The sequence below is a fragment of the Ailuropoda melanoleuca genome, chromosome 4, assembly GCF_002007445.2.
Source record: "Ailuropoda melanoleuca isolate Jingjing chromosome 4, ASM200744v2, whole genome shotgun sequence".
In the NCBI taxonomy this organism is placed as follows: domain Eukaryota; kingdom Metazoa; phylum Chordata; class Mammalia; order Carnivora; family Ursidae; genus Ailuropoda; species Ailuropoda melanoleuca.
The window spans coordinates 57487108-57499166 of NC_048221.1; the positions used below are offsets into that span (position 1 = coordinate 57487108).

A 12059-nucleotide genomic window follows, 5' to 3' on the forward strand; every position below is an offset into this window, starting at 1 on the left:
GTGGTTTCTCTCTCTCTAATAAATAAACAAAATCTTAAAAAACAAAAAAGAAATAGTAGGATAAGTACACACAGATGTATTGCAGTTTTGTATATGATAATGGAAAATTGGAGGATCGCTGTGTTGCACACCTGAAACTAATATAACGTGTCAACTATACTTCAATAAAAAAATAAAGATACATTATTTTTTAAAAAATTTTGCTAAATAAATACAGAATACTAGGCAAATTGTAAAAGTAACTGCTATTAATCTATGCTTATTGGCACAGAAAGAAGTACACAATATATTGTTCTGTTTGAAAAAGGTTCCAGAAGGGACCCAAGTGTCCATTGATGGGTGAATGGATAAGCAAAATGTGATGGAATATGGTTCAGCCTTTATTTTATTTTATTTTTTTAATAATAATTTTTTATTATATTATGTTAGTCACCATACAGTACATCCCTGGTTTCCGACGTAAAGTTCGATGATTCATTACTTGCGTGTAACACCCAGTGCATCATGCAATATGTGCCCTCCTTACTACCCATCACCAGCCTATCCCATTCCCCCACCCCCGTCCCCTCTGAAGCCCTCAGTTTGTTTCCCAGAGTCCATAGTCTCTCATGGTTCATTCCCCCTTCTGATCACCTGCCTTTAAAAGGAAGGAAGATCTGTCATAGGCTACGACATGGACCAACCTTAAGGACATTACAGTTCCTGAAAGAAGCCAGTCACAAGAGGACAAATCCTGCATGATTCCACTCACATGAGGTCCCTGGAGTCGCCAAACTCACAGAGACAGAAAGTCAGGTGGTGGCTGCCAGGGGCTGGGGGAGGGGACTGGGGAGTTCATGTTTAATGGGGATGGAGTTTCAGGTTGGGGAGATGAAAAATTTTGGAAAGAGACAGTGGAGATGGCTGCACAACAGTGTGATTTACTTAACGCCACCTAACTACACACTTAAAGGGTTAGGAGGGTCGATTTTATGTTATGTGTATGTAGCTACAGTTTTTTAAAAATCTGTAAAATGTGTTTCCATTTTTGTAATTACCCAGAAAATGTTAACAATGATGGGATTATGAATGACTTTTTTTTCTTTTTTATATTTGTCTGTATTTTCCAATTTGAAGGCAGTGAGAACATTTACTATTATATGAACGCAAAAACTATGAAAAAATAACATGGAGCTACACAATCAGACCATATTTTTTTCTGGTTATAAAAGTAGTGTACATACATTCATTGTAGAAAATCCAGTAAAGTAAAAAAAAAAATGCTAGAAAAAGATCACTGATCCTGGAGCCCGATGTGGGGCCTGATCTCAGGACAGAGATCATGATCTGAACTGAAAGCTTAACTGTCTGAGCCACCCAGGCGCCCCTAAACAGAGATCACTTGTAATCCCATTACTCAATGTAAATACTTTTAAAAGTCATGGATGTAAACACTTCTCTGTGTATTTCTAATGCTTTCTATAAGCCTGTTTTTCTTATATAATCATATACAGAATAATTCCCATATAAATTTTGCATCCTGCTTTTATTTTCTTCACTTTAACTTTTTTCAATAGTCTTGTGAAAACCCAACTTAAATTGGTAAATGATATTCTATTGCACGGAGGGGTCCTGGTGTAGTTCATCCTCACTTTCCTATGGTTGGACATTCAACGGTTTCTAAGTTTTCTCAGTTGTAAGCAACGCTGGGAAGAGCAAGCCTGTAAATAAATCTGCCTACAGATCTGATCATTTCTTTGTGATCAGTTTCTAGAAGTCAACTTACAGACTGAGAAGTGATGTGTATTATTGCAAGGTTGCTTTCTGCAAATGTACCTCTTTACACCAGTGTTATAACTTAAAATGTCCTTGTCAGTTAGATAAAAAGGGTATCTTGTTTTAATTTGTGTTTCTTTGATCAGTGGTGAGGTTAGAAATTTCCGTGTGTGTGCACTGGCCATTTGCATGTTCTGGTTCTGTCTTTTTCCCACTTGGGTCACCGGTCTCCTTACTGTGTTTCGAAATGAGGAATTTCCCCTTGAATCTAGCAAGTGGCTAGTGTCAGGCTGATGTAGTGCCAGCCCACTGCACTTGGTGTCTTCATGTTAACTCCAGGACCCTTGCACAGACCCCTCCGCCCTGCCCCTCACACGCCTGTGAAGCCTGCCCTGTGGTGCTGATCAGCGGTCACTTCCCAGCCCCACTGCTGGTTCCTTGCAGTTTGCTCAGAGCCAGTGATAGCTAGTGACACCCTGGACTAGTAAGACAGGCACCCTGGGGAAAGGGGATGGGAACCTCAGGCTCGAGCCTGGCCTGAAAAACATATTAAGTGTCCAGGACTTTAACCAGGCAGGAATGACTCAGTAACTCCCTGTTAGCCATCAACATCAACACCTGCCCGCCGGAGCGAGGAGGGGACAGATCTCACCGGGAAGGTGATCTTGATGGCTCTTCATTCCTGAATGTGAATTCAGTTCCTTCCATGGAAACCTCGTCTATGGGATTTTTCTTGTAGAATATCGGTCTGCTGCTTTGGTTTGGCTCTCAGGATGTTCTGCTACCCGGTCTTGGTTGGGTTTTCACGAATACTAGTAAGTATTACATTTTCAAACATTCTTTCTTATTCTCTGAGTGCTCCTTCTTCGTGGTGGTTGGTTCTTGTTTTATAGGCTCATTATTCCCACAGTGATAACAACAGGGCTTACATCACAGAGAAGTTGTGTGACGTAAGAAGTTGTAAGGCACTTAAATAGCGCCTGGCATGTAGAAAACACTCATAAATGCTAGTCCTTAGTTTCATGCCTGGTATACAATAGGCACTTAATAAAGGTTGCCTGATGTACTAGCTCTGGTCCGTAGAAGCTTTTCCAAGAAAGCTTGGAAGCTTGGGGGTTGCGTCAATGGCCTGGGGTGCATTGCTTGCCCCCGCCTCACAGTGCAGTTGAGGGAACCACCCACAGCCTGATTTCACCTTTCCTTCCTCAAGGCTGTACCTCAACTGCCTCAGAAGACCGTGGGTTCAGAGTCCTCCTCTCAGGACCCCCCCAGGCTATTTTGGCCGAACTTTTGGTGCAGAGGAGAAAATGGACCCAGAGAGTGTAGTGACCTGCTCTGATCTCTGTAGCTGGTTAGAGACAGGATGGGACTCCAGGTGTCTGGGTTCCTAGCCCCACTGGCAGAGAGACCCAAACCTGGCCACATAGCTCACGCCAGCCCTTGGTTTCTCCAGTGACAGTGTTCCCCTCTGCATGGTGGCCTTAAAGGGTAGGGGCATGCCCCCCGTTATCTCCCCTTCCCACGCTCTGGAGCCTGTATGTGGCTGTGAGTCGTCATGTGGGAGAGGGCAGTGACCGGCCATGGAGGGGCCTGGGCCCCTGGTGCTGAGATGCTTGCTGTACCAGCCCTGGCGGTCAGCGGCTTGCACTGGTGGGTGGGCATGGCACGGACTCCTCTCTTATTTATGACACTGCCATTTTGAGTCTCTAGGCCAGTGTCACATCTCTGTCCTGATCACCCCATCCCCACAGTGGGCTGGCACGCTTGGCTCAACCCCAGGCCTGTGCCCACTTGGCTGCTGGTCAAACTTGGACCTCTGGAGCCCTGACCTTTGGTCCTTGCTCCCCTGGGCCTGCATGCAGTGGGATCTTCCAGAGCTATTGCTGTAAGATCAGTGAGGACCGAGTGACAGAAGTCACTGATGCCATCAATGCCAGGGGTCACTGCCAGAGGTATTCTTCAGCCATTTCCTGCCCCAGGAATTGCCTGGCGTCTCCGTGCCCCAACCTGCCCCCTACAGGCTCCCACCTCACACCTTTTTAGGGGTCCCCTCTCCAGACCCTTCTCCTACCTCCCCCTCTCAGGGTCTCAAAGCCTTCTCCAGAAAGCAGCGGATACCTTCCAAATTCCCACTACCTTGCTGTCTTCTGGGTTGGAACCTGGGCACCACCTCCTGCTGGCTGTGTGATCCCCAGTAAGTGACCTCTCCACGCCTCTGTCTCCCCGTCTGTGAAATGAACCTGGTGTGAGGGGAACGATGGGGATTAAATAAAGTCACCTGTTTAAAGAGATTAGCATAGCGCCACCACACTCCCTGACCTCCCCTTGTCCACTTGACTTTTGCCCAGGGGGCTCCTGCTCTTTCCAACCAATGGGCCCGTTACATTGTACCCTGTGCAGAGTTCCAGGGTGTCCCCAAGAGGAAGCCTTCCTTTTCTACTGACTTGCTGGGCCAGCAGCCAGCTTGGACGATGATACCTCCCCTTTCTGGTGTACAGGCAGCACCAAGAGCCTTGCCGGTCGGGTTGGTACTGCCAGTCGCAGGGGCCTGCAGGCTGGTGTGAGATCTGAGATGGGGCTCCAGCCCTGTGGCATCCAGCTGTTCTGCCTCCATCCTCATTCCTTATGGGGCGATTTCTCCGAGTGGCAGGGCTGGCCACGGGTGAGGTAGGTCCGAGTTCTAGTTTTGTCTTTGCCACTGCATTTGCTGTATGACCTTGGGTGAACTGCTCCACCTCTCTGGCCTCAACTTTCTTTTCTGTAACACGGGAAGAGTCAAGATGTGCAGGCTGCTGTCTGCGTCACAGCAGACCCTCCGCTCTTCTGTCTGTCTCAGAGAGCACAGCTGCGAAGTGTCCAGTAAGGGCCTGGCACGTGGTCAGTCCAAGGTCTTTCTGCCCACCTCGTCAGCAGCCCGGGGCTGGTCAGGCTGCTCGGGACCCCTTGCTACGGGGCAGATACGGGTCTTCCTCCCCTCACCTGTAGTGGTGGGGGTCAGCAGGAATTGGATGATGAGGGAGGGCTGGCCACTGTGATCGGCCCTGCTACCACCGTGACAGGAGTCCTCAGTGTGACCCTCACTGAGGGGGCCAGGAGCAGGGCTCGCAGGCTTCCTCCACCTGCTGGCGTGGCTCGTGTGCCAGGCTGCGGCATATATCTACCTGATTTCAGCAGACTGCCTGCTCCTCCGTGTGTGCAGGCCTGCACTGAGCTACTTCCTGTCTATACTCCCTTACAGCTCTGGTGTGTGCTGCCCAGGGTGCTGGCCACCAGCCGCGTGTGGTACCTTATGGGACAACAGCGATGCATGGAGCATTTCCTCCATCACAGAAAGTTCTAGCGGAGGGTGCTGCTCTAGATTTCTATCCAGCTTCACTCCACAAGGTGGGTGCTGCAGAGGGTCACTGAGGAGACTAAGAAAGGGTCCAGTCCCCAAAGAACTCATTCACTTGCTCATCATGCATTAATCAAGGATCTTCTAGGTGCCAAGAGGATGTTGTGATAACCAAGACGGACCTGTTCTCTGCCTTCACAGAGCTTCCTGTTCCGCGGGTAGAGAAATGTCTGCCGTAACAGAGACCCAAAGTAATACTAGCTTCGACAAGCTGCACTAACTCTAGTTTTCTGTCCTTGAAAGCCCACGCTGGCGAGGCAGCAGAGTCCGCGAGGCTCTTTGGGTCTGTATTCCTCCGCCTTGTCCTTGTCCATTGCCCTTGTCTGCCTACCAGCATTCCAGCCAGCAGGGAGGGAGGGAAGGGAACATGGAAGGAGGCATGCCGCCTCCCTTCACAGGGGGACTCAGAATGGACAGCCATCACTTCTGCACACATCCCATTGGCCTGCTGCAAGGGAGGCTGTGGAATGCAAGCTTTCTTTGGGGCAATTCTGTGCTCTGTTGAAAACTGGGAGATCTGGGAAGGGATGGATGAATATCTGAGGACTGGCAATCTTCGCCCCAGAGAGACTAGTGTGAAATAAATGAACACACACATAAGTGGATAAACCTTGAAAGATGCTTTGAAAGAGAGGTACACAGTGTAGAGAAAACATATAAAGGAGGTCAGGAAGGCTTCCCTGGGGCAGTAACATCTGAGCTAATAGGAAAGAGGGGTTAGAGTGTTCACAACAAAGGCAGCACTGCGTGCAAAGGCCCTGTGGTCAGAGGAAGTATAGCACACTCAGGAAACTGAAGAAGGCCTGGTCTACAAAAGAACACACAGAAATCTTCTGTGGATAGGGTGGTTGAAGTCCCTGAGAATGGCCCTCATAAGGGGACTACATGGGGGCTGGGAGTCAGGGATACCTACTCTGTTCCAGGCACTTTTCTAAGGTCTGTGTGTGTGTTAATTCATTTACCCTTGAACAACCTGTGAGATAGCTACCTGTGCCAGTTCTCATCTTCAGAGAACAGATGCTAAGAAGGAGTTAGACAAGCAAGAGACTTGTTGGGAAGTGCCTGCGGAGGATGAGGGGAAGGAGGGAGGAGCGGGATCCAGCCAGGAAAGCCTTAGATCTAGGTCCGGGCTAGGAGAGGAGAGGGGGCAGGAGGGAGGACTGGAGAGGGAGAGCCTCAGACTGCAGGGCAGCTTGGACACAACTTGGCCACACTCGGCAGAGAGGACCAGAGCTCAGACTGCCTGTGGGGAGGCTGGGGGGTCAGGTGGGAGCGACCGGCTCCAGTGCCTGACATCCTTGCTTCTGCATGAAGCTGCGCCAGATCTAGACGTGGGGGTGCTGGAGGCAATCAGTCAGCGAGGCTCCTCAAAGCAGCCCTTTAAGGGGGATCAGGTAGGATGCCTTCATGGCTGAGCCACTGCTGCTGTTGTCCCCGTATTATAGGTATGGTGGCCAAGGAGGAGAAACAACTCTCCTAAAGTCACACAGCTCAGGGGTGGCAGAAGCAGGGTTTGATCCCAGGCAGGTCAGTCCAGAGTCCTTGCTCTGACCGAGGTGGGACTGTCCAAGAGAAAGTACTGCCCTCGGGTGGGAAAAGTGGGAGCAACTAGACACTTGGCAAGAGCTGTGTCAGTCAGAGCCTTGAATGCCAGGGTAAGTTGGGGCATGCCTTTTACTGTGGCCATGAGGAGCCAACGTGGGCTCTCAGACAGGAGACCGCTCTAGCTGGCCACCTGCATCCCACCACGGGAGAGCGAAGGGGGTGGAGTGGGGACAGTGGCAGCAGGTAACTAGGTGGGAGGTGCTGGACATAGCCCTAGGTGAGACAAGTGTGGGATGGGGGCAGTCCAGGGGTTAGGATGTTATTATACCCCCCAGATTCATTCACTGAAATCCTAACCTCCAGTACCTCAGAATATGTACTGTTTCTGGAGATAGGGTCTTTAAGAGATACATAGAGTAAAACTGGGGTGCACGCTAATCCAACCTGGCAAGTGCTCTTAACAAGAAGAGATTAGGCCCCAGACACGCTCAGAGGGACAAGCACGTGAGGACCCCGGGAGAAGAAAACCATCCTTAGAAGGAACCAACCGGCCGACACCTTGATCTCCGACTTCCAGCCTCTCGAATCATGAGGAAATGACGGCTGTTGTTTAAGCCCCATCTGTGCTGTTACAGCAGCCTGGGCTTACTAGTACACCGGGGCAGAGGGCCGGGCTTGATGGGTTTTCCTCGGGGTGCTTTTGCTTTGTGATGTCTGTGAGGTGCTTGGGGGGAGATGTGTAGGGAAGATTTGGAGCTGAGGGAGGTGGGAGAGGCCAGGGCTGCAGAAGCTCTGTGGTTCAGGGATGTGGCCTCTGTGACAACACACAGGCCCTTGCCCGTGGGGCAGAATGGCAGAATTGGTGAGGCCCGCAAGCATGCTCAGGACAGGCCCTGCCATCCAGCTGTGGGTGTCCTGGGCCCTGTCGTGGGCTCAGCCGTGTGCCCGAGGTCCCTCAGCCAGGCCTCAGGAGCCCACCAGGGGCTGGACGGACGGGGGGGGAGAGTGCGTGTGTGCCCCACGGTAATTGTGTCATTGGACACTGCATATGATCCCCTGGGTGACACGCTCCCCCTCTGAGCAGCGTTTCCTCATCTGTAATGCTGACCTCTGGGGTGTTGTGAAGGCAAAATAAAGTGAGCATCTGTGAGGTGCAACGTGAGTGCTGCCTTCTTATTAACCTAAAAGCTGGAGATATCCAGCAAGGAGGGTTGGCCCCAAACGGGCCTGAGGAGGAGTAATTTGGGGCGAGGATGGGGATAGTAGGGGGCAGAGGTGTCTTGGGCAAAGGTTCGGAGAGGAGGGGCTTCGAGAAGCTCTGCCGGGCTGCCTGAGAGGAGCTGCGCCCATTGGAAGGACACAGTGACCCACAGGGGACAAATCCAACTACATTCCCCCACATCCTCATCTGTTACCAGTGCCTCCCACCCACCCGCCAAACCCTCTCGGAAACCAAAGGGCCCCTGCTGGTGGCCTGTGCAGATGAGCCTCTGCGGGCCCAGAGCAGGGGCAGAAGGGCAGAGAGGGATCGGGAGGGGCAGACACAGAATGTCCAGCACACAGAGAGAAGGCATCGTTTTCTTCCGTTATAAACACAAAGGAGACAAGCATATTATTTACAATCGGGTCATATGAAAACCAAAACAGAAATGCTGAGTGAGACTTAGGCCAAGTGGAATTTTACTTTTTATTTCATGCCTTTCACCAAAACAATGCGCAGGTGTTATTTTGTAAAAGAATTACTCAAATGGCATTCCTGGAGTGGATGTCAGTCCAAGAGGCTTGGGCTTGAATCTGTAAGGGAACAGAGAAACCACAGCCTTGGTTCCATCGACAACGTGGCCACTGTTTCATAGGCTTTCTTGCATTTTCTGGCCGAGCACACCCTGGAATGCCTCCTGTCCAAGGTGGCCTGCACACATGCTTCTCAGCAACGCTGCTCCCTCCTCCCCAGGGGGAGCACCTTGTCACCCTGGGAGAGCATTGCCATCACCCTGCTGGGGGGGGGTTGGGGTGCTGTGTGCCAGGGCTTCCATTTCGCAGCATTGCCCAGTGCTGATAACTGTCTCTTCCCAGCCTCTCTACTTTTCCAATGCCTTTTCCCATCTAGTACTGTATTCCCTCCTCCCACAACACTGTGAAGCAGTTAGGACAGGGGTCTTGGCACCCATTTTGTAGGTGAGCAAAATGAGGTTCTGACAGGCAAACTAACTTGCCCAAAGCTTACCCTAGAGGTAAGCCCCACTTCTGTTACTGGGCCTTTGCAACTAGTCGGAGCCGGACAGGCACCAGGGACTCAGGCCCTTCTCCACATGAGATGATGTGGAAGTAGAAAGGAATTAATTTAGAGGGAAACTATGTTAGAGGTTTTCATAGTGTGAAGGGAAACAGTTCTTTTTCTTTATCAGTTCTGCTTGGAAGAGTACTCCCTGGCTTCCTTCTCTTCTGGGCAGAGAATTCCAGTAACAGATTCTCCCCACTACGTTGGGGGTTTTTCTCCTTCAATGTGGCCTGGGGTGAATGCCATCCCTAGCTGCTCAGGTCGACTTGGGCTGCCAGTGTCCCCACTCACTCATTCATCTGTTTATTTACTCAACACAAGTTTACTGAGCCCCTACTACATTCTGAATATCGCGCCACGGGGGACAGACATGTGAGACCTGGTCTAGCCTGGAAATAAGGTTTTCATGGGACTATGTCCTCTACAAAGTGAAGTCTGAGCTGACAGCTGAAGGATGATGGAGTTAACAAGGCCAACTCGGGTGCTGGAGGGAGGAGGAGAACAAACCAGAGAGGAGGCACTCTGTACAAAGGCACTCCTTGGAAACTAGCTTGGGGGGTGTTCTGGGTCTCTTTGCGGGGGGGGCTGGTCTTCTAATTTCTCCAGTGACCAACTTCTTAACTCATTTGGGGTAGGTTCCTCAGCCCTGTTTAATTCTTCTCAGGCTGACCCTATTTTTTTTTTAAAGATTTTATTTATTTATTCGACACAGAGAGAGACAGCCAGCGAGAGAGGGGACACAAGCAGGGGGAGTGGGAGAGGAAGAAACAAGCTCATAGCGGAGGAGCCTGATGTGGGGCTTGATCCCATAACGCCGGGATCACGCCCTGAGCTGAAGGCAGACGCTTAATCGCTGTGCCACCCAGGCGCCCCATGACCCTGTTTGCTTTAAGTTTTTCAGAAATTCATTAATTCAACAATTGAGCATTTACCGTGTGCTTGGTGCTAGAGATATGAACGGAACACATGGACAGAAATCACTGCTTTGATGGAGCATGCATTCTATTGGAGGAGACCAAAACCAAACAAAATAAAATGTAAATTGTTTAATACATTAGCAGGGAATAAATGCCAATAAAAAAAGTTAAACAAGATAGGGGAATAGGAAATATTAGGGAGAGTGTTAGATTGGGTGGTTAAGGCAGGGCTCCCTAAGAAGATAACATTTGAATAAAACCCTGAAGTTGGTGAGGGAACCATGCAATTTGTGGGGCAAGAGTTTGTATAGGCAGCGGGAACAGCACATTCAAGGGCCCTGGGGTAGGACTGTGCCTCATATGTTTGAGGAACTGCAAGGAGGCCAGGGTGGCTGCAGTGATATAAGCAAGGGGAAAGGAGTAGAGAGTATGGTCAGGGATGTAATGGGGCCTGGGGTACGGATCCTGTAGGGCATTGCAGGCTGTGATAGCTGAGAGCCACTGGAATGTTCTGAGTCAAGGAGAGACATGATCTGACTCAGGTTGTAACAGGAGTATCTTGGCTGTCCTTCAGGTTCGTTTCCCTCAGTTTTATTGAGACATAACTGACATGCAGCACTGTATGAATTTAGCGTGTACAACATAATGGTCTGACTCACATACATTGTGAAATAACTACCACAGTAAGTTTAGTTAGCAGCCATCATCTCATATACATATAATAAAAGGGAAAAGCGAAAAAAGAAAAAAAATTCCTTCTGGTGAGAACTCTTGGGATAACTTTCCTGTATATCACACAGCAGTGTTGAACGTCATGTTGTCCCTGAAGACCCCAGGGCTTACTTATCTTACACCTGGAAGTTTGTCCCTTTTGACCACCTTTTCCAATTCCCTTTCCCCCCACCCTCTGTCTCTGGTGACCACAAGTCGGATCTCTTTTTCTATGAATGTTTTGTTTTTAGTTTTTAAGATTCCACACGGAAGTGAAGTCGCACAGGATTTATCGTTCTCTGCTCTTCAGTTTCTGACCACCTGTGTGTCCGAGCTGCTAGAACGTATGTCATCTTCAACACCAGTGTCCTCCACGCCTGCCCACCAAGCCCCGGTTTGGCTGCGGATGGCAGTAGGCGCTGCATCCCTGGCCCCCACTGGGTGCACAGGGAGGACCACATGATCCAGGGCCGAGCGCTGGCATGGACGCAGGAGCCCAGACCCACAGCATTCCAGAGAGCCCAGACAGCTCCGGGCCATGCGTTCCTGCTCTGGCAGTGTACTGGGAGGGGAGCGGAGAAAATGCTCTCCACATCCCAGGCCAGGAAGGGAAGGGATGTTCACTCCTTAGAAGGACCTCTGCCCACGTGTCCCTGGGTTGCCTGGAAGATGCCCTCGCTGGGGCAGACAGACAGGCTCTGCCTCACCCCCTGCTCTCTCTTACCCTCTGAGTGACCCGGGGGAGGACCGCGGCCCCTCGGAGTCTGTGTCTTCATCTGTAAATGCTTGGCTGAGGATCCCACAGGAGTGTGGGGTGAAGGGCGCAGCAGGGTGCCTGGCACGCTGGGCTCACTCGTACTCCTTGGTCAAGTCACTCTGAACCTCCCTCTTCCCACCTCTGAGTGGGATGCCAACGAGTCCCGGGACTGCTGCGGACTCTAGCAGTCTGAGCACGGCCTTTGTAGCCTGCGGAGCACTGCTCTGTCTTCAGGAGGTTGGCCCAGACACGGGTGTCAGTGATTTGAGGCAGGGGTCAAACGCCCTCAGACCTTCTGGGAGGCCGGGGAGGCAGTGCCGCAAGCGCGCACTTTCCCCGGGGGGTAACCGTGATTGCTCAGCAGAAAGACTGTACCGTATTTCTCCAAAAATACGTTCCCTAAGGCAAGTCCCCAACTTTCTCCGGCTTTCAGCCGGAGATACAGCGGCCGGTACCGGGCTCGGGGTGGGGGTCGGGGTGGAGGGCGGACCTGGCCCGGGCGGCCCCACGCCCCCCGCCTGGAAACCCCACTTCGGGACAATCTCAGGGCTTTGGGCGGGGCCCGAGGCCGGTCTCGCGTTCTCACCTGGGGACCGAGCTTCAGAAGCGGCTCCCGTGGACGCCGAGAGCCCACGGCCGTGGTGGGGGAGGGGAAGTGGCTGGGGACGGCGGGCCGCGCGGGGTCGGTGGCCCCCGGAC

At 51.3% G+C, this 12059-nt stretch overlaps 1 long non-coding RNA gene across 1 annotated transcript; it reads left to right on the forward strand.

The window, feature by feature from the left end:
• Positions 1-3820: 3820 nt before the first annotated feature.
• On the forward strand, positions 3821-5133 carry LOC109490213. Its single transcript, XR_002143495.2, has 3 exons — positions 3821-3949; positions 4254-4422; positions 4994-5133. It is a non-coding gene; the product is annotated as an uncharacterized LOC109490213 (long non-coding RNA).
• The last annotated feature ends 6926 nt before the right edge of the window (positions 5134-12059 follow it).